Genomic DNA, 21153 nt, shown 5'->3' with positions numbered 1-21153 from the left:
AAAAAAAAAAAAGAAAACATTTGAGGAGAGTCTACAGTAAGAGTGGTCAGGAATGTTGCAGAAGAGGTGAGTGTAAAGGGAGTAAAGGCATGCTGAGTTTTCAGATAATCAACACTGAGTTTCTGTAAGACAATCTTTTTATATACATTCAGCGTTGAAGCTTTTTGAGGAATCAAAATAAATACTTCATTGTTGTTGTATTTGGGATGGTATAGTATACACAAAAGTGAGCAGAATGGGCACATATTCAGGTGACATTTTATGAATTTCAGTGGATATAGACATCTATAAGAAAGTTATTTAAGTAAGCATCTATGTATAATAATTTAAGTGTCATATATCAGATGTTAGGAAATGCCAACATTAAAACTCAGTCAACTCAGAACTTTTTCAAATAAAATTTAAGCTGCTTTCTCCTTTTGTATGTAACATAACAATGGGGTTGCCAAGCTATTTCTTATAACTATAGAGAAGACAAGGCAAATCTAATCTCTCAGTGTAACTCCTGGGTTAGGAAGCAGAGAGTGCTGAGTGATGGCTGTGTCCTATCATTCACTTGGGTTGAAACATGTTCACTAGATTGGGAATTTGTTTCAGCTCTGTAAAACTCCACCCCAGATCCAATACTTTCTAGCAGAGAGTTATAAAATTGTTGTTGAAATATCACAGTTTAATTCTTACATAAAAGTGTCTTTTATACAAACTCAAAAATAGAGTATAAGGAAGAACTATTTTCTGATAGTATTTTGTCTGATTTTTCTTCCAGGGCAAGAAGAGCAATACAAACAGTCTTTATTTACATTGGCCAAGAAAGGAAGAACTGAGTTATGTGAGCATGTATCACACAGTGTCTAAAATAGATCTTTAAAAAAAACCCCACATATCTGCCAGCCATCCCATGTACATATCCTGGGATTCATATTTTTATCTATCCATCTACTTATATTTAATGCATATAAGCTTTTTATAAACGTGCATATATACATTTTTCTCATCTGATCTGAAAATTATCTCTCTAAGAACCATAGACTGTCTAACCAAAACTTCAATACCAGCCATAAAATTCAATCTTTTTTTGTCAAGGTTGTCCCAGGGACTCCCAAAAATCAGGTTATCAGCTGTTAATGTTGGCCGTGGTTTCTTCTACAGAGTATAAACTAAGGCCCTACTACTGAAGACACCCTCCACTTCTTTCTTGTTTGTTTGTTTTTTGGATAAATTAGTTATTTACTTTATTTACATTTTAAATGTTGTCCCCTTTCCTGGTTTCCCATTCAAAAAAACCCTATCCCCTCCTTCTTCCTCCTCCCCATGCTCATCAACCATCCCACTGCCTATTCCTGGCTCTCACATTCCCCTATATTGAGGCATAGAGCCTTCACAGGACCAAGGGTCTCTCCTCCCATTGATGATCAACTAGGCCATCCTCTGCTACATACGCAGGTGGAGCCATGAGTCCCACCATGTGTACTATTTGGTTGGTGATTTACTCCCTGGGAGCTCTGCAGGTACTGGTTAGTTCATATTGTTGTTCCTCTGATGGGGCTGCAAACCCCTTAGCTCCTTGCCTCCTTTCCCTGGTTCCTTCACTGGGGACCCTAGGCTCAGTCCAATTATCCGCTACGAGGATCCACCTCTATATTTGTCAGGCACTGGTGGAGCCTCTCCAGAGACAGCTATAACAGGCGTCTGTCAGTAAGCACTTATTGGCATCCACAAAAGTGTCTGGGTTTGGTGATTGTATATGGGATGGATCCCCAGGTGGGGCAGTCTCTGGATGGCCATTCCTTCAGCCTCTGCCCGACACTTGGTCTCTGTAACTCCTTCCATGAAAATTTTGTTCCCCTTTCTAAGAAGGATCAAAGTATTCACACTTTGGTCTTTCTTCTTCTTGAGTTTCATGTGGTTTGTGAATTGTATCTTAGGTATTCTGAGCTTCTGGGCTAATATCCACTTATTAGTGAGTGCATACCATGTGTGTTCTTTTGTGACTGGATTACCTCACTCAGGATGATATTTTCTACTTCCACCCATCTGTCTACAAATTTCATAAATTCATTGTTTTTAATAGGTGAATAGTACTCCATTGTGTAAATGTATCACATTTTCTGTATCGATTCCTCTGTTGAGGGACATCTGGGTTCTTTCCAGTTTCTGGCTATTATAAATAAGACTGTGATGAACACAGTGGAGCATGTGTCCTTATTACATGTTGGAGCATTTTCTGGGTATATACCCAGGAGTATTACTAGTGGGTCCTCAGGTAGAATTATGACTACTTTTCTTTTTTTTAAATTTTTAATATTTTTATTTCATATTTTCCTCAATTACATTTCCAATGCTATCCCAAAAGTCCCCCATAGCGCCCCCCACTTCCCTACCCACCCATTCCCATTCTTTTGGCCCTGGCATTCCCCTATATTGGGGCATGTAAAGTTTGCAAGTCCAATGGGCCTCTCTTTCCAGTGATGGCCAACTAGGCCATCTTTCGATACATATGCAGCTAGAGACAAGAGCTCCGGGGTTCTGGTTAGTACATCATGTTGTTCCAACAATAGGGTTGCAGATCCCTTTAGCTCCTTGGGTACTTTCTCTAGCTTCTCCATTTGGAGCCCTGTGATACATCCAATAGCTGTCTGTGAACATCCACTCCTGTGTTTGCTAGGCCCCGGCATCGTCTCACAAGAGACAGCTATATTTGGGTCCTTTCAGCAAAATCTTGCTAGTGTATGCAATGGTGTCAGCGTTTAGAAGCTGATTATGGGATGGATCCCTGGATACGGCAGTCTCTAAATGGTCCATCCTTTCATCACAGCTACGAACTTTGTCTCTGTAACTCCTTCCCTGGGTGTTTTGTTCCCAATTCTAAGAAGGGGCACAGTGTCCACACTTTGGTCTTCATTCTTCTTGAGTTTCATGCGTTTAGCAAATTGTATCTTATATCTTGGGTATCCTAAATTTTGGGCTAATATCCACTTATCAGTGAATACATATTGTGTGAGTTCTTTTGTGATTGTGTTACCTCACTCAAGATGATGCCCTCCAGGTCCATCCATTTGGCTAGGAATTTCATAAATTCATTCTTTTTAATAGCTGAGTAGTACTCCATTGTGTAAATGTATCACATTTTCTGTATCCATTCCTCTGTTGAGGGACATCTGGGTTCTTTCCAGCTTCTGGCTATTATAAATAGGGCTGCTATGAACATAGTGGAGCATGTGTCCTTTTTACCGGTTGGGACATCTTCTGGATATATGCCCAGGAGAGGTATTGCTGGATCCTCCAGTAGTACTATGTCCAATTTTCAACCGCCAAAATGATTTTCAGAGTGGTTTTATCAGCTTGCAATCTCACCAGCAATGGAGGAAGGAGAGTGTTCCTCTTTCTCTACAACCTTGCCAGCATCTGCTGTCACCTGACTTTTTGATCATAGCCATTCTGACTGGTGTGAGGTAGAATCTCAAGGTTGTTTTGATTTGTATTTTCCTGGTGACTAAGGATGTTGAATATTTCTTTAGGGGCTTCTCAGCCATTCACTATTCCTCAGTTGAAAATTCTTTGAATAGCTCTATGCCCCATTTTAAATAGGATTATTTGGTTCTTTGGAGTCTAACTTCTTGAGTTCTTTGTATATATTGGATATTAGCCCCTATCAGGCGAAGAGTTGGTAGAGATCTTTTCCCAATCTGTTGGTTGCCTTTTTGTCATATTGAACAGTGTCCTTTGTCTTACAGAAAGTTTGCAATTTTATGAGGTCCCATTTGTTGATTCATGATCTTAGAACATGGGCTATTGGTGTTCTGTTCAGGAAATTTTCCCCCTGCCCATGTTCTGGATGCTCTTCCCCATTTTCTCTTCTATTAGTTTTAGTGTATCTGGTTTTATGTGGAGGTCCTTGATCCACTTGGACATGAGCTTTGTACAAGGAGATAAAAAAGGATCAATTTGCGTTCCTCTACATGCTAACTACAAGTTGAGCCAGCACCATTTGTTGAAAATGCTGTCCTTTTTCCACTGAATGGTTTTAACTTCTTTGTTAAAGATCAAGTGATTATAGGTGTGGCTTCCTTTCTGGGTCTTCAACTCTATTCCATTGAAATACCTGCCAGTCCCTGTATCAATACCATGCAGTTTTAATGCATGGATGCATAATGCAGTTGCTCTGTACAGTTTGAGGTCAGGGATGGTGAATCCACCAGAAGTTCTTTTATTGTTGAGAATAATTTTCACTATCCTAGGTTTTTTGATATTCCAGATGAATTTGAAAATTGCTTATTCTAATTCTGTGAAGAATTGAGTTGGAATTTTAATGGGGATTGCATTGAATCTATAGATTGCTTTTGGCAAGATGGCCATTTTTACTATATTAATCCTGCCAATCCATGAGCATGGAAGATCTTTCCATCTTCTGAGTGTCTTCGATTTCTTTCTTCAGAGACTTGAAGTTCTTATCATACAGATCTTTCACTTCCTTTATTAGAGTCACACCAATGTAATTTACATTATTTGTGACTATTGTCAATGATACTGTTTCCCTAATTTTTTTCTCAGCTTGTTTATCCTTTGTGTAGAGAAAGACCACTTATTTGTTTGAGTTAATTTTATATCCAGCTACTTTGCTGAATATCAAGCCTAGGCGTTCATATCATATCATCTACAAATAGTAATAGTTTGACTTCTTCCTTTCCAATTTATATCCCTTTGATCTCCTTTTGTTGTCTAATTGCTCTGGATAGAATTTCTAGTATTATATTGAATAGGTATGGAGAGAGTGGACACCCTTGTCTAGTCCCTGATTTTAGTAGGATTGCTTCAGATTTCTCTCCATTTAGATTGATGTTGGCTACTGGTTTGCTGTATATTGCTTTTGCTATGTTTAGCTATGGGCCTTGAATAGGAATTCAAGAAACCTGATCTTTCTAAGACTTTTATCATGAAAGGGTGTTGGATATTGTCAAATGCTTTCTCAACATCTAATGAGATGTTCATATGTTTTTTTTCATTGACGTTGTTTATATACTGGATTTCATTGATAGATTTCTGTGTATTTAACCATCCTTGTATCCCTGGAATGAAGCCTACTTGATCATGATGGATGATCGATCATTTTCATGTATTCTTGGATTCGGTTTGTGAAAAATTTATTGAGTATTTTTGCATCTATATTCATAAGGGAAATTGGTCTGAAGTTATCTTTCTTTGTTGGGTCTTTGTGTGGTTTAGATATCACAATAATTATGGCTTCATAGAAAGAATTGAGTATAGTACCTTCTGTTTCTATTTTGTGGAATAGTGTGAGGAGTATTGGATTATGTCCTCTTTGAAGGTCTGATAGAACTCTGCACTAAACCCATCTGATCCTGGGAATTTATTTGTTGGGAGACTATTAATGACTTTCTATTTCTTTAAGGTATATGGGACTGCTTAGGTCATTTCTCTGATCCTGATTTAACTTAGGTACCTGGTATCTGTCTAGAAAATTGTTCATTTCATCCATACTTTCCAGTATTATTGAGTATAGGCTTTTATAGTAGGATCTGATGATTTTTTGCATTTCCTCAGTTTCTGTTGTTATGTCTCCCTATACTGGGGCATATAAAGTTTGCAGGACCTAGGGTCCTCTCTTCCCAATAATGGCCAATTAGTCCATCTTCTGCTACATATGCAGCTAGAGACAAAAGCTATGGGGGTGTATCCAGTCTTTTAGTCTATGTCTTTTTATTGGGAAATTGAGTCCACTGATATTAAGAGATATTAAGGATAAAGGATTGCTTCTTCCTGTTATTTTTGTTGTTAGAGGTGGAATTGTGTTTGTTTTTTGTTTTGTTTTATTTTGTTTTTGTGGTTATCTTCTTTTTGGTTTATTAAAAGAAGAGTATTTTCTTGCTTTTTTTAGGGTGTAGTTTCCTTCCTTGTGTTGGGGGTTTTCCATTTACTATCCGTTGAAGGGCTGGATTTATGGAGAGATATTTTATAAATTTGTTTTTGTCATGTAATATCTTGGTTTCTACATCTATGTTTATTGGGAGTTTTGTTGGGTATAGTAGCATGGGCTGGCATTTGTGTTCTCTTAGGGTCTGTGTGAAGTCTGCTCAGGATCTTCTGGCTTTCATAGTTTCTGGTGAGAAGTCTGGTGTAATTTTAATAGGTTTGCCTTTATATGTTAAGTGACCTTTTTTCCTTACTTCTTTTAATATTCTGTCTTTATTTTGTGCATTTAGTATTTTGATTATTATGTGACAGGAGGAATTTCTTTCTAATCCAATCTATTTGGTGTTCTTCATGTTCTTGTATGATCATGAGCATCTCTATCTTTAGTTTTGGAAGTTTTCTTCTATAATTTTGTTGAAGATATTTACTGGCCCTTTAACTTGGGAATCTCCACTATCTTCTATACCTATCATCCTTAGGTTTGATCTTCTCATTGTGTCCTAGATTTCCTGGATGTTTTGAGTTAGTATCTTTTTGCATTTTGCATTTTCTTTGGTTGTTGTTTCAATGTGTTCTATAGTATCTTCTGCACCTGAGATTCTCTCTTCCATTTCTTGTATTCTGTTGGTGATGCTTGCATCTCTTTCCTAGGTTTTCTTTCTCCAGAGTTATCTTCCTTTTGTGATTTCTTTATTGTTTCTACTTCCATTTTTAGACCCTGGATAGTTTTGTTCAATTCCATTCCATTGCCTGTTTGGATGTGTTATTCTTTAAGGGACTTTTGTGTTTTCTCTTTAAGAGCTTCTACCTGCTTACCTGTGTTCTCTGTATTTCTTTAAGGAAATTATTTATGTCCTTCTTAAAATCCTCTATCAGCAATATGAGATATGATTTTAAATCCACATCTTGCTTTTCTGGTGTAATCCAGGAAGTGCTGTGGTGGGCAAACTGGGTTCTGATGATGTCAAGTAATCTTGGTTTCTGTTGGTAAGATTCTTGTTTGCATTTCACCATCTGGTTATCTCTGCTGTTAGATGTTCTTCCTGTCTCTGGCTGGAGCTTGTTCCTCCTGTGCGTCTGTAAGCCTGTCCCAGAACTCCTGGAAGACCAAATCTCTCCTGGGGGAAATTGTGTACAGAGGGCTCTGGAATAATCCAAGGTTGCTGGTGCAGATGGTGGATCAGAAGGATCCTGTCTCAGCTGCTCTGTTGATCTTGTACCCTGAATGCTCCTGGCTGGCCCCACTCCACACAGTTACTAGAGAGAAAGTGGCTGTCTTACCTCTGAGCCCAGGAGTAAAACACTCCTGGGAGAACAGGTCTCTCTTGGCAGGACCCATACACATTAGGCTGTGGAACAGTCTTAACTTGTAGGTGCAGATGGCAGACCAGTAGTTTCCTGTCACACCATCCATTTCTAACACAGGACCCAGAGGTGCTAAGCTGAGTCTGATATGAAAGTCTCCTTTCTGGGGACAACTTTTCATGGAACCAGGAGGTGATATGGGAAATCCCAATGTAGGGAAGCAACCAATATTCTACAAAGCTGTGATGCCTATGAAGTACAACAATAATCAGTATGGTATGATAACCCTAACTGTGCAGCAGTGGTACATACAACTTGGTGGGACCCAATTGCTCTCCTCTTAAATTGAACCTAAGGCCCAATCAATAGGAGAGAAAACATGCTTGGCATTGGAAACCTAGCCAACACTCTGGGGATGGTAAAGTCATCATGGAGGTGACCCTACAACCACCATTTTACTAAACCAACATAATTCCTAACTACTTTCCAGGTATTTGTCCTCATACCCATAGATAAATATAGCTCTCACTATTCATCCATAAAACTTCTCTTTGTAACATATGGAGAGCATTGTGGAAAACTACAACTGATCAAAATCCAGAGAACAAGAGACTAAGTATTGCCGAGTCCCATCTGATGACATCTACAATATAGTTCCTTCACCTAAGCTCATGTATCATTGCAGAAAGGGGTGCAGAAAGATTGCAAGAGCCAGAGGAACAAGACATTTTCTGTGATCTTATATGTTCTAGAAATTTCAGAAAGGCTATATCCTTACAATATCATCAACATATCTTCCTAAATAAGATCTTAATAATGAAAGAGGGAAAGCTGTCTTGGCCTCAACCTTAAAAACAAAACTACAGGCAACTGGAGAATGCTGAGTGGATAAATCTTTTTCTCCCAGAATAGAAGCCCCCAACTGCTAATCCTATACCAAGTGGTCAACCCTAAAATCACAAACATAGAAATAGCATTATAGAGACTGAGAAGATTGTATTTATGTATATGTATTTATGAATATAACAAATTATATTATTTAATGCATATTCCCAAAAACATCAATGCATTTCTAAACACATAAACTTATACTAAATAGTATATAGTATACATGTATGCACACATATACTTATGCATGTATATTCATATATATACAACTAGTAAAGAAGAGATCATGAATTTGAGAGAGTGGGCTGCATGGGAAGGACTGGAAATGAAAAGGAAATGGAAAACAATGCAATTTTAATATCTAAAAAAATTAAAAATTCTTGAAGTCACTCAAAGAATTAAGGAGAAAAGAGGATTAAACTAGTTCCTGATAATACTTAGCTACATCTATATGCTTTTATTATGCTCTCTCCCCGAGCAATGGTATGCTTATTTCATATGTACAATGTCACACCAAGTTACTAGTAATCAGTGTTTTGAGCAACAACAACAACAACCAAAGGTTTAGCGTGAGGACACTGTTTACTTTGTATGCATGAAGGAGAACATTGATTTAACAAAATGTAGACAATATAAGCTACAGCTAGCACATGACTCCTGTCTTGACAGTAGGAAAGACCTCAAACAGGACCCATTCTCTCTCACACCAAAGATTTCTCCTCGTGTTTTCTAGTCATTGTGACTACCATTCATCATTGAACATACAAGAAAATAGAGAATTATCATTTATGCTTCCTTCTCCAACCAAGTACCCAATTCTGTAGGCCTTACCTCCAAAACTAATTTTCTTTTTTTTCTTAAAGTAGAAAATTCTTTAGAATTCCATGAGGAGCGGGAGTAAAGATACAACTACCTTATGATTTTGTTCTGTTATCTTTCAGACAAGGTTGCAAAACTAATTTTCAATTCCATTTTTTTCTCTGTTCCAAATTCCAACTCTCCTCCTGGCTTGGTAAACTCTCGAGGAAACAGTGTTTTCTATGTAATTCTAGCATAAGTTTATCCATAAATGACAGTTGTCCAAATGCTTTGGAATGCCTTTACTACACCAAAAACTGCTGTTAACACACTTTTAAAGCACAGTTTATCTTAGTCCATATCAGTTGATTGGGAAGATTATTGTATCTACTGTTCTAAATGAGGGTTGATCTGTGTGTATATGTATACACATGTTTATGCAGGTACCCTTGGAGGCTCGAACAGAATGTTAGATTTTTATGGAGCTAGAGGTACGTACATTTCTGAGCTTCATGGTAGAGGTACTGGGGACCCAACTTTGATCCTCTACAAGAGCAGCAAGTGCTCTTAACCACTGAGCCATCTCTCTAGTTCCTATACCCCTTATTTTTTCACTTAAAGATAATGACACTCACTAGTTAAATTATATGCCTAGTTTGTAGATATGAAATTTAATTGGAGGAAAGCTTATACTATAATCAAAACTTTAATGGTAAAACTATGCTGGTTCCTCCCACCTCCCCCCAACCCCCACAGTGTACAGAGGGGCATACCAAGTTATTTCCAGCTTTCAAATGCCAACACATCCTAACTCTGTTCTTTTAGGATGTTCACTCTTGTTAGAGATTAGCTTAGAAAAAAACAAGAACCTTGGTGCTCTGAGACATCACATAATCTGGAACACAACAAAGCCATCTGGAGACTTCTGCTAATCAGCACCTTGGTAGCTATGTAAATGCACTGCTAGGTAACAAGAAGCAGAAGTGATCAAGAGGCCAGCAGATCAAGTTGTTGTTCTTGGGCTCTGCAATAATGCTAACACAACTTGTCAAAATAAAAATTATGCTAAACAGTGGAATAGTTTGACTCCATGACTCTGGGAAAGTGAAGATGAACTAAGCAAGGCAATAGGGATACAAAACCAAAAATAAATAAATAAATAAATAAATAAATAAATAAATAAATAAATAAATAAAATATTAAAAACAAAACAAAACCCACCAACTCTCAAGTTTATATATGCACTGTCCCTACACTTGTACAACCTTGAGAATGAATGGGGCCTTATATTTGTACCCTAAGTGCCTCTTCCCCATACCAAAGTCTTAGCTGTATAATAATCCATACCCAAGGGGAAAATCCAAAGGTAATTAATGATCATTACAGATCCTTCTAAGGCAAAATTTAAGTTGAATTTTCATTCTAATCTACCAAAAACTTCATTTCATCTCTAATTTGACTAATTAAAAATGTTAGTCTTTGGGATAGCATTGGAAATGTAAATGAGGAAAATATCTAATAAGAAAATTTAAAAAAAAATGTTAGTCTTACCCAGACATTCTTTATTATTTGAAATGAAATAGGAATGGAGTTGACATATTGTAAAAAGCCAAACTTTTAAGACTAAGAGTAAAGCAATAGGATCCACTCTTATTTGAATTTCTTACTCGATGGTCAAGGTGTGGTGGCTAGTCTTGATTTTTCAGGTGGAATATACCCACAGCAGTGGTTCTCTGTCTTTTTAATCCTGCGACCCTTTAATACAGTTCTTCATCTTGTTGTGCCCTGTAACCATAAGATTATTTTTGTTAATACTTCAGTAGTAGTAATTTTGCTACTCTTATGAATTGTAATGTAAATATCTATGTTTCCCAGCAGTTTTAAATGACCCCTGTGAAAGGATTGGTCGATCCCTGGGTTGCAAACCACAGACTGAGAGTCATATGAAGCGTGTCTGTGTGGGATATTCTTAGTTGGTTCATTTTAAGTAGGAAAGCTAACTCTAAATTTAACCTGCACAGTCTGCTACCAGCCCACATAAAACTACATGGAAGAAGGAAACTTGTGCTTTGTGTCTGCTTGCCCTCACTCTCACTGACTAGTCCATCAATCCTGCTGCGGAGGCCTTCCTTTACTAAGGTTAGAGCCTACTTCTTCAGGACTTCAGTGTAGACTGAAGATCAATTGAGGCATTCACCCTATGAACTGAGCAACTACTGTACTCTGGTCTTTCTTTTGAGAGACAGTCATTGTTAGACTTGCCAGAACACAGCCTTTAAGCTGGTCTAATCACACACGCAAGTGTGCATGCACACACACACACACACACACACACACACATACACAGACACACACACCATAATCATATATAGATAGAACATTGAGTTGGGACCAGGAAATAGAAGTGTGGCTTCTATGAATACATATTCATTCTATCTGTATGTTCCTTTAAGAAAGAACTGAATTTAAATACTCACTTCAGGTTTACTTCTTGCCCCCACCTTAATGCTACATGTTTCCCAGTCAGATGATTACATTATTAAAGTTTGAATAAGAATGAAACACAGAACTATCTCAATATTTGTCAAAATTTTCAGAAGACCCCATAACATTTGAGTTTCCCTCCAATTGCTCCATCTCATTGTTTCTCTCATTTCTGCTTCCTTTTGCTGTGTAGAATGGTAGTGACAACATGATCATGTCCATTCCTTATCAGTCTAATGAGGTAAAAATGAAATATTTCCACTTTATTATTAAAAATCAAGTTTTTTTAATAATAAATGGGACCTCATGAAACTGAAAAGCTTCTGTAAGGCAAAGGACACTGTCAGTAGAACAAAACAGCAACCTCCAGTTGGGGAAAAGATCTTTACTAACCCTACATCAGACAGAGGTCTGACATCTAAAATATGTAAAGAACTCAAGAAACTAGAAACCAACAAAGCAAATAACCCAAATAAAAATGGGCTCCAGATCTAAAGAGATATTTCTGGAGAGAGGACTCTCTAATAGCCAAGAAGCACTTAAAGAAATGTTTAATATCTTTAGCCATCAGAGAAATGCAAATCAAAATGACTCTGAGATTCTGTCTTACACCTGTCAGAATTGTTAAGATCAAAAACTCAACTGATAGTTCATGCTGTTGAAAATGAAGAGCAAGGCAAGCAGTCCTTCATTGCTGGTTGGAGTACAAATTTATACAGTCACTTTGTAAATTAATTTAATGGTTTCTTAGAAAATTGGAAACAGATGAACCCCAAGACTAATCTATGCCACTAGGCATATATTCAAAGGATGCTCTACCTTACCACAAAGACACTTTCTCAACTATGTCCATAGCAGCTTTATTTGTAATGTCCAGAAACTGGAAACAACCTAGATGTTCCTCAATCAAATAATTAACAAAGAAATTGTGGTACATTTACACAATGACATCATACAATTTGCAGGCAAATGGATGGAGAAAAGATAATTCTGAATGAGGTAACCCAGGCCCAGAAAGATAAACATGGTATGTACTCACTTATAAGTGGATATTAACCGTAAAGTAAACATCAATTATGCTATAATCCACAGACCCAAAGAGGCTAAGTAACAAGGAGGGATCAAGAGAGCCACATGAATCTCACTGAGAAGGTGAAATAGAACTGAATTGGGGTAGGGTATGGATTGGAATGGGAGGGACCAGCTGGGTTAAGAAGTTAGGAGACAATACTGGGAGGAACAACTAGAATCTGGGTGGGGGCTGTCTCTGGGATGAGCTAGAAACCTAGGGCAATGGAAACTATCAGGAATTATGAGGTGAACCTAGCTAAGAATCTTAGCAATGAAGGATATAGAGCATGAACCAGCTATCTCTTGTAACCAGATAAAACTTCCAGTGGAAGAATTGGGACACTAACCTAGCCACAAAACTTTAGACCTACAATTTGTACTGCCTACAAGATGGTCAGTTGTAAAGATGATGCAGAAATTGAGGGAATGGCCAACCAGACTGGTCTAGCTTGAGATGCATGCCATGAGAAGTATATCCCTGATTGTTAGTAATATTCCGCTATCCTTGCAGACAGGAGCCTAGCATGATCATCATCAGAAAGCTTTCCCCCAGCAATTACTAGAAACAGATCCAGAGACCCACAGCCAAACATTAGGCAGATCTGGAGGAATCCTATAGAAGAGGGGGAGGACATATTGTAAGAGGTAGTGGGTTGAAGGACAGCACAAAAGACCCGTACAGAATCAAGTAACCTGGGTCCATAGGGGCTCATAGAGACTGACCACCAAATGAGTGCATGCATGGAACTGACCTAGGCCTTGGCATGTATGTAAAAGTTATATAACTTGGTCCTCATGTGGAACTCTTAACAGCATGAGCAAGGGCTGTCTCTGACTCTATTTCCTGCCTTTTGACCCTAACTGGGCTGCCATGTCTAGCCTCATAAGGAGAAGATGCCCTAATCTTACTGCAATGTGATGGGCCAAAGCTGGTTGATATTTATGAGAGACATCCCTTTTCTGAAGAGAAAAAGAAGAAGAGTGGATGAAGAAGGTAGGTGGGCAAGAGAAGAACTGGAAGAAAAAGAAGGAAGTGAAACTGGGATCATTATATAAAGTAATTTAATTAACTAATTAAAAAAAGCTATAAAGAAAGAAAAAAAACAGGTTTGGCTCTGTGCCACTGAATTCTCTATATTTAAGTAAATTGTAAAATCTTATTTTCCATGATATTTGTAAAGGACACGACTTGATGGCACTCAAGCTCTTATATCACAACTACACATTTCATTAAATGTCTGAATATATAATGATTTATAGATACAATCACTGGTGTTACAGCTATATAACCACCCTTCCATATTTTTAATTGAGTTAATGTAATTTAATTACAAAGCTAGAAAAAAACCTAATGTCTCAACATTCTAATTATTGATTATAATCTTTTCCTAGAGAATCAAATCACTGGGTTGTTAAAGACAGAATAGTAAGGCAGAGCGATGCTACATAGATCACACTAGGAAATGGAAGATCCAGGAAGCCACCCTTCCATTTCTTGCCCCCAGCTTAATACCAAGTGTGTTCAAGTAGATGCTTTTATTATTAAAGTCTCTTTCTTTTGGAAATTACAATTCTGAAAGGCTTACAATATTTTTTATGGCCTAACAGTTCCATTCAATGATATAACACCATGCCTTAATACAGAATATGGAAAACACCAGAGGGGATAATTAACTTCACCAAATGGGACGCTGAATTCCTTCAAGAGCAAATGGTGAAAAGAAGACTATATTACTAACTTGCATAACAGAAGTTCCACTCACAAATTGAACTACTTGAGCATGTTGGTCTTCTTCTTTTTTTTCTCCTTTTTAAAAATGGTCATGAATATGTTAAATGCTTTAAAAATGAAAACTCTAAATAATGAAAGAATGCAATGTCACATTTACATCTTCCCTAACCTACCATGCAGCTTCACGAACACAAATCAATGAGTAGAAAGAAAAGTGATAGATAATTAATATTCTATCATCTGTTCATCATCATGAATGTCTTTACACACCTTAGAATATAATTTCTAGGATTTCTTAGTGAAGTAGTTATCAGTTTGGAATTACTTGTGATCACTAAATAAGGTCAATTATTCTTTCCCAACCAGAAGATGATCTAAGGTTTGATTAGGAATACTTTAAATTCTTTCACAGCTATAACCAATATCTATTACTGAATTAATTTTATACACATTTTATATGCTCATTTTCTAAAATGGGTCTTTTTATTTTTTTACCTTCATATCCACAATAATTTTTCTCCATTTTCTAAGTGCTAGACATGGAAGTGGGCACATCATACCTGCCTTTTTGTTTTATATTCCCCTTATTTTTAACACTAACTTTTCCTGTTCATTTCCTACTTGCTCCACTGGGATTCCTAAAACACAATTTACAGTTGCTGCAAACCCATAGCATCGCCTCGCAATCACTGTATGTTGCTGCTTTGGGACTCACAACTTATGCTTCCTCCTTAAAAATTGTAAAAATATCTTCTGAAATGTGGTGTGTTTCCATAGAGACTCAGTAGTATAAATCATTTTGTACACATCCCAGGTCATTATGGAACTCTTTGGAAAGAGGCTATAATTTTACTAGACTCTAGTGTTTTTCTATACACACTTTCTCCGAAAGTAGACACTGACAGCAACAATATAGGTTTCCAGAGACATTTAGATACTAAGTAAAGAAAGTCACATTTTTAAAATAGGAGTCCAAAACTTTGTCATTTGAAAATAAAACCCACTTTATATAAAAATGTACAGGTTGAATAAGTTGTCCCACCTTAAATAACTAGTGCTGAAATTTAAAATAATCTTCTTAACTGATTTGTATCCTTGCTGCTTTCTGAGTGACTTCAAATCCTCCTGGTCTCAGAAGTCAAATCATTTATTCTTCTATAACCTCTGGGAAAATGGTCTGTGGTTCTGTCCTTCAATAGTCAGTATATGACTATGAAGTTTTGACTTTGTTGATTTATATTCTTCTCACGTTGGCATTTTCAAGTTATAAACCGTTACTTCATTACATGACTATTAAACTTTTAGGTTGAGAACTAGTCTTTCTGGAATGTACTTCCATTGGATACTGGAAGAACTGAAATAGTAAAAACAAGTGAAGACTGTCATGCTAAAGAAGGCTAGTAGGCCCTCTCCTCCAGCACATACATACCCACGAGCTATGTAAGGACTGATGGAAGAAAGAGTGTATATTTTGATGACCAGCATATTTCTCTCAACATTATTCACCTTTCTGGGGTTCCAAAGGGAGGGTATTCATTTCCAAATAATTTCCCTCCCAACAAAGTATACCCATCCCTAAGTACTAGACATTGCAATTATTATATAAAGCATAAAGAAGTCTATTCATATATTATATTTAAGTAACTCATTTTTTATCAGGAACTGGAGCTTTTATAGGTTTGGCATATATTTACAGGATCCCAGGACCAATGCACTTTATATACTGAGAGATAGGTGAACATCGTTATGGTGTGTTGTGTAGGGAATCGTGACCAAAAATACCTATATTCAGTGGAGATGCAGTAATTTCAAGCCTATCTATTTAGTAGACATCCACACTAGCATGACAATTCATATATTTTTGTTTAATGGATGCTAATCTATCATACTAGTCACATATAAATAATTTTGGAAACAGTAATAATTATAGTAAAAGAAAAGGAATTTATCTGACAGTGACTACATTTTTCAAAGCTTTTGGAGTTTGTTTCCAAGCTCTGTGTGTGTGTGTGTGTATGTGTGTGTGTGTGTATGTCTGTGTGTGTGTGTGTGTGTGTATGTCTCTGTGTGTGTGTGTGTGTGTATGTCTGTGTGTGTATGTGTGTGTATGTGTGTGTGTATGTGTGTGTATGTCTATGTCTCTGAGTGTGTGTGTGAGTATGTGTGTGTATGTGTGTGTGTATGTGTATGTGTGTGTATGTGTGTGTGTGTATGTGTGTGTATGTGTGTGTATGTCAGTGTGTGTGTGTGTGTGTGTGTGTGTGTGTAAATCTATGTACAGGTGCTCATTATTCAGGACAAAATCCACATTATATTTGGGGACAGGATCTCTCATTGGCCTGGATCTTGAGAAGTCCTGTAGGCTGCTTAGTCAGTGAGACTCAGGGATTCATTTAGCCCTTACTCTGCAGTCCTTGATTACATATGTATGCTTTCAAACTTGCTTTGTCTATGTGTGTTTTAATTTCAACTGAGCTCCTTATATTTGCTCAGCAAGCACCTTTTGAAACACAAGACACATTTTTTGCTGGGTGAATTTGGGCATTTGGAGTTTGTGGATATGAAAGACACATAATGGTGTTGAGCCATAAGATGCTATGTATGATTTAGCTAAGATCATATGCCTCTCCCACAGATGTGTCTAGAAAATACAGACTCACTGTTTAGCAAACATATCATTCTCAATCTTAGTCACTATCAAGTTCTGATCTACAAGATACAAGTTCCACTATAACTTAACCATAGTTTGTCACCAAGTGCTGGTCTACTCATGACTGTCACTAAAGAGAATAAATGAGAAGCATTCAGTATTGAAAAAATGAGCTGAAGGATGCCATCAGACACAAGAAGATCTTGTGTCTAGTTGAAATTGCTTTCTTAAGCTAGGTGACCCAGGTTTCCAGCCACAAAACCTTGGTCCTACACTAGGAAGAATGAAATGAAAATAAATTGGACCACTCCTACTTTTGTAGAGTTTGCTTTTCAGGAGAGGTAATGAAATATTAAAAATAATAAAAGCAAGCATACATCACACATCAAGGGCATGTAGACAGACAGAAAGGTGTTTTGAAGTTTTCGAGAACCTAGGCACTATACTAAGTAACCAAGAGAAGAGTATAAAAAAGCTGAATTCACTCCCAGAGGCATGTCAGGGTGGTAATTTATAGGTAAAGAATGGCTTTCTCCTTTAATAGAGAGAGTCTGATGCTGGAACTATGCTTGTAAAAAGGCATAGACAGCACATAGATTCTTCCCCTCTTTGCACTCAAGAGATGAAATCCCTTTATAGAGAGCACATTTCAACAGCTATGCAAACAAAGTCAAAGGGATGTGTCTAATTGAATCTTTAATATTCAAGTCAATTTGCTAAATCTCTCACAACTGCCTTCCAGTTTGTTCCCCAGGTCTTTTCTGAAGGTGATAATGGTGAGGACTGCCATTACTGGAGTCACACAGTTGTCACCATGTAAGTGCCCTTCATGCCTGACATAGTCTGCCTGGCAGAAATGAGCCTGCCCTTGAAATACTGTGACCATTTTCCTCTCACATTGCTCTTTTATTATACAAATGAAGCTCTCTCTACTGATTGTGTTCAAATGAAATGAAAAAAAATCTCTCACAACTCCTACATTCTTTAAAGATCTGAACTCAACCCAGGGACTTCCAACCTGACTGCTCACAAAGAAAATAACTTAAACATCAATAGGAAGAGACTGTTTTGTCAGGTACATTTAAGAAGAGAATTGCATCCCAGGGCTCCCAGTGTCTCAAGAAAACATTTCTGAATGCTCCACCAAACACAGTAGACTTGTCTACCACATAACCCTAAGCCATCCTGAGACATCTTTCTCTTATTCCAGACTACAGTAAATGGCGGTTGGCTTAATAACACAACAGCTCATACTGTTTATTAGCTACGGGCAAGAATGATGGTTATGTTTCACTCCAAGTTCAAAATAATATTATCAACTATATTGGGTTCAGTGTAGGTTTGTCCAGTTTGGAACTTAAACAGATAATAAACTAAAGACACTCTAATCTTATTAGAGGGGGTCCTCGGGAATTCAACTTTCCCAATTTAAATATAACATACAGGACAGGAATCTAGAATCTGGAACCAAATACTTAAGTTTTTACCACTTTTCATAGGTTTTTAGAGTCTGTCTCCTGAAGTGGAAATTTCTGGTTGTGTCATGTGATGCAGACTCGTGTGATATTGTGCTGAAGCAAGATCCGTGAGAAGACACGTGATGTTTGGAGAGAGAATAACAGACGGTAACAAGGCACTTGCATTACTTGCCATGAAATGCTTTGTTGGTCTTCTTTGCTGATCTTCACTTCATTGAGAGAGGAACAACAGAGAACTTCTGGTCTCTCTGCTGGTTCTGGTAGCTCTGATTGACTTGTGCTGATTCAGTGGAGTCCTGGCTGTTTCTGCTGGATCATGCTGCCGTTGCTAATTTGTGTGTGTTGACATTTTTTGAACTGGGCTGTTGGTATCCCGTCACTACTGTATTCTGTATTCTGGTATCCTGACAATGGAGAATGAATTTGCCCAAAAGAACTACTTCTAAACAGATCTACACCCCCATGTCCTCTTTACCATCTTTTGTCCCCTATCTTTGGACAACGGGCTAGAAGGGGGATCAAAACATTTGATAACCCCTGTTAAAAGTAGGTTTTGAAAATTCTAAGCCTACAGTCTCATTTTGTTTGTGACTGATTCTCCTATTTATGAACCAGGTTTGTTATAGATTCCACTAGACAAAGTAAAATAAAATATTTAGCATGGAACTTTGATGCATCATAGGTGCCCAACAGTATAATTATAAGCATCTCTTTTCTTCACCATTAACATCTTTAAATTTTTACGGTTTAGTTTTTTCAGTACAAATAAACTGTCGCAGCCTGTGCCCTCATCAAAGCTGTCATCATTATCATCACCAACATTTACATTTTCCAAAGCATTTTACATTTATTATCTCATCAAATATTTACTGCTTGAATATTTCAAATAATAAAAACAGCAAAGACAGCCTCACCCCAAGATCGGCAGCATAGGTCACAAGACGGTGCTTCCTTGAATCAAGCAAGCTCCTATCACCTTGCAAGTTCAATTCATTTGTCCTTGACCTCAGTTGCTCCAGCAATTTTTTTAAGAAAGAATTTGAATAAAATTGATATAACATGTTAAATCAAAGTTATTCAAAACCATCTACTACCTGTTTTAAAAGCATTTTCTTCCCTTTGTAGAAAATGTCTTTGTGTCCATTGGAGCTTCAAGGTAGTTAGTTGTGAGGCTTAGGATGAAAGTAGTGTTACTTTCTTTCATGTTGGCTTGTCTTTGTTTGGTGATAGATATTTGAGTGAAAAAATAAAAGAATACAAAGAATCTATGTAGAATAGAAATAGATAAGCCAAGGGGCATTGCCAAAATTATTTAGGCAAAACAATGACATTCAAAATCAGAAGGATGGGTTATTTACTTTTGATTATACATTATTTCTTTCAATAAAAAAACAGACTTTTCTCCTCACATATTATATCCTGATTACTGAGTCACGTCCCTCTACTCCTACCAACTCCCCCACCACATTACATCCTATCCAGATCCCTCCCTTTCTGTCTTTCATTAGTAAACAAACAGGCTTGTAGGATCATAATAATAAAAATAAAACATCAAAAAGGAACAATATAAAAAGAAAAGATAAAACAAAGGTAATGCACTGGCATAGGACAAATCAAATAGAAGGAAAAAAAAAGCCCAAGAAAAAGTACAAGAAACAGAGAACCCCCTTTTACACATTCAGAAATCCTATAAAAGTAGTAAACTAGATACCGTCATGTATACAAAGAAGACCTGGAGGGCAGGGGTGTGTGTGTGTGTGTGTGTGTGTGTGTGTGTGTGTGTGTGTGTGTAATACAATAAGATATAATTTATTAAAGGAGAACTCTGACACAACATTATGAGACAAGGAATCTCCAAAGATGCCATTGAGTGAGACTCCCTTCAGGGCAACTAAATTTTCATTTGCAAGTAGTTTTCAATTGGAGATTGCTCCCGGGTTAGCAATGCGGGTACTTCTTGCATCTCTAGGACCCCAACTGGTACCCATCCATGTAGGTCCTGCGTATGCTGCCTCAGTCCCTGTGAGCTCATAAGCCCATCAATCTTGAATAATGAGCTTTGTTTTCTTGGTGTCCACCATCCTCTCTTAGCTCTGGAGGACTGATAAGGGTCAACCAAATATGTATATTAGTTACTCCTTTGAGCACATTATAAACGTTTGATGAAATTCAGCTCTGTCTATTTCATGCTTTTTTTTTCAGCCTAGATCAACTCGGATACTTTAAAAGCAAAAGTGCAAATAGAAAACCTATTTACAAAAAGAGTAAAAACAATTAATGTATATCAAGAGCCAAAAAGGCAATTATAATGCAAATAAAAAATTTAAAGATTTTAATCAAATAAATTAGACTTAAATCTGTCTCTCATTTTCAGCTCATGACATTTCTGAAGCTATAGGAATCCTTTCTAAGTACATATCTGAGGAGAATTTAGGAACACATTTCATTAAGGGAAGTTAAGATTCTAAATGAGAAATATAACAAGCTTTAGCTGATGCTTTAAAAAGTCCATTAAGGTAAGAAGAGCCCTGCTACTAGTCATATTCATTGATTTAGTTTGATGAAAGTCAAAGATAAAAATGTGGAAAAAAATAAGGATTAACCCAAATCCTATATAATCTTTCCAGTAGGATTACTTACGTCCGAGGGTTTTTTCTCATCTTAAGATAGCACCTTGAAAATTCTGGGCTTACTGGGAACAAGAAGATAACATGAATCCTTTCAAAATTATTTAATTTTTTAAAATAACTCGCATTGGCTACATGGGAAAAGGGCTTAGTGTGAGAATAAACCCTAGGGCAACACTTGGATCCACG

This window comes from Mus caroli, chromosome 8 (genome assembly GCF_900094665.2).
Source record: "Mus caroli chromosome 8, CAROLI_EIJ_v1.1, whole genome shotgun sequence".
In the NCBI taxonomy this organism is placed as follows: domain Eukaryota; kingdom Metazoa; phylum Chordata; class Mammalia; order Rodentia; family Muridae; genus Mus; species Mus caroli.
The sequence above is the reverse complement of the archived record's forward strand: the minus strand, read 5'-3'. Positions refer to the sequence as shown.